The 2,524-nt window shown below is 54.3% G+C and overlaps 1 pseudogene; it reads right to left on the bottom strand.

Annotated features, from left to right (window-relative positions):
• Positions 1 to 398: 398 nt before the first annotated feature.
• LOC118979263 (importin subunit alpha-8-like) lies at positions 399 to 1,620 on the bottom strand (annotated as a pseudogene).
• Positions 1,621 to 2,524: the final 904 nt, after the last annotated feature.

Here is a 2,524-nt window from a genome sequence, read left to right as displayed (position 1 = left end):
TCGAGCTGTTAACAGCAGGGGTAGAATATTACGTAAGCCTAGTTGATAAAGCAGCAGCAGGATCTTCGAGGATAGACTCCGGTGTTGAAAGAAATCTGTGGTGGATAAAGTGTTAACAAATAGCATCCCATGCGACAGAGAAATCAGTCATAAAAGGAAGAGTCCGTCGAGGTGGCCAATGTCATTGTCATCTTATTTTAAGATGACACTGGCCACAGCCACCCCAACCTTCACTCATCAGGCGGCACCCTGCCCAGTCAGTAGCCAACAGTGTCCAGGCCAGACCTGCCATCAGCAAAACTATGACGACTTAAAAACAAATGTCAAAAAAAATCCCTGAAGGCTTAGATGATGGTTAACATTTTCAGCAGTAGAGTTTTTATTGCTGAAGTTTTTACTGAGCAGGTTCACCAGCGGCTCCAAGACTCCAGAGTGGACAAGCTGGACCGACTGGACCATGGTGCCCTCTTGAAGTTAGCCACTGTGCAGACAGCTTCTTTCTGGACTTTCAAATCTCCATTTTTCATCAGATCCACCAGGGGAGGTGGGATGTGGCAAGCAATGGGCTGTTGGAGAAGCCAGTGGGGCCTGGTGGCCCCATTGCTCAGGGACCAGGCTGCCTCCTTCTAGACGGAGGACTCGGGGTATAGCAGGAGCTGGGGCAGCACGCCCAGGATGCCCTAGTCAGTGGCCATCTGGGTCTGGTGATCCGTCCCCGTGGCGATGTTGCCCACAGTGCGGAGAGAGGGGGGTCGAGACATTGAGTTCGGAGCTGGTCATGAGCTTAGCCAGCTGGGCGGTGTCCCCATGTCAACCACGTGGCCAGTGAGCCCATCGCAGCCCTCAGTGAGGCAGGGGGGTGGGCAACATTGGCTTCACTGCCTTTCGCAGGGGTACAGGTTCTTGTTTCGGCACAGGCTGGACAGGATCCCCGTGACATTCTGCAGAAATGTGATTGTTATGGTTGATGAGATCAGGGCCGGCAGGTGTGGGACGGCATTGCTCGAAATACCAAAGTCTCTGACTTCTGAGCCATTACCTGCTCTATTACCGAGGGCCCACACTGCCTGTTCACACACAGTCGCATGGAGGGGAAAAACAGGAGCTCAACCAAGGGCTGGATGGCGCCCTTCTATGACAGCAAGAGCCTGCTCTGAAGTCCCTGAAGCAATGACAATGTCGGTCAGAGCCCAGGCTACCTCAGACTGCAAGCATGGGTGACATGAGGACCTTAGGAACCCCACCAGCCTGGAAGGGAGCCCCGCTTTGACAGCCAGTTTTAGAGGAGGGTTCCTTTCCATGGACAGTGTTCTCCTGGCTGCCTGGGTGGCCTGGCAGTGTGGCTCCGGATCTGAGGCATCCGCACCATTGATTCTTTCTTGCCGACTGAGGCTGACCTGGTCGGTCCCTTCCTCAGAAGCTGAGTCAGTGGAGAGATTGGTGATGTTTCTTGTCTTTAACACCTGTTCATCTTTTTTGGCCTTCCGGAGCTGACTGCTGTCCGTGGCTGTCACCTTATAGAAGTGTCTTTGCCCTGGTACTTAAATGTTCTCAGCCTCTCTTCTTGAGCTTCTAAAATCAGCATATTGACTAGAAGAAGTAAACCACCTGGCAGGGAGCCCCCCCTTCTTAATTTTCAATGGCTGTGAAGATTGACCGAGATCCTGCCCAGAGCCTGGCATAAACTTGGCACTTTGTGAATGTCAGGTAGAAGCAGTAGCATTACCTGTTCTTACTCCCCTGGCCCACAGTGGTCCAGGGTTGTGAATGGTGAATCCCCACTATAGGACTTTCCCTCTGCAGAACCTGGCCTTCAGGGACGTGCAGGGGCTGGCCTTTCTCCCCTCCTACTTCAGAGCACTTGGGAGAAGCATTTATTCCACCCCTCCCTCTTCTCCCAGGGGAGTAAAAAGTGCCTTCCCACCCCCTAGCTCTCAGCCCATTTCCCCCGCTGAGCCAGAGATTATTGCTACTTGTCACTTCTTATCTGATCGCCAAATAACGCAAAAGGTAATTCCTTCCCAGCAGAGGTCTGATTGCAGGTGACCTTCAGACACCCAGGCGTGTGACTGTGTGAGAACAGCCCGGGCTGGTGCAAGGAATTTGTCTTCTCACTCTCAGCTCCGCCCCGCTCCCTGAGGGAGCCCTGCCTTCTCCCCATGCCTCACCTCTGGGGGGCCCCCCTGCTGTGGGCGGGTGTGTCTCCCCTCCTGCCCCCTTCCCACCCCAGGAGACTGTCTGTACCTGGAGAGAGGAGCACACCTTTTGGAGTCACTCCACCCTGACCTGTGGCACAGTTTGACATAGCCTTGGCAGAGGGTCCCCTGGGAGCACAGAGTGGGTGCTGGGACAAGCTTGAGATAAGGGGCCCAGAGCCGTTTCAGTTCAGGCAAAGAGGGCACGCTGCCTTGAGAGCAAGGGGTCCCCCCAGCAGAATGCAATTCCACTGTCCCCTCTTCAGTCTCCCAGACACCAGTGCTCCGGTTCCTTTCTGGATAGTCATGCCCGACTCTCTTTCTCTGGA

Source organism: Sturnira hondurensis, unplaced genomic scaffold (assembly GCF_014824575.4).
Source record: "Sturnira hondurensis isolate 20B ecotype Veracruz unplaced genomic scaffold, ASM1482457v3 Scaffold0022215, whole genome shotgun sequence".
In the NCBI taxonomy this organism is placed as follows: Eukaryota; Metazoa; Chordata; class Mammalia; order Chiroptera; family Phyllostomidae; genus Sturnira; species Sturnira hondurensis.
This window is presented reverse-complemented; position numbering and strand designations above follow the sequence as displayed.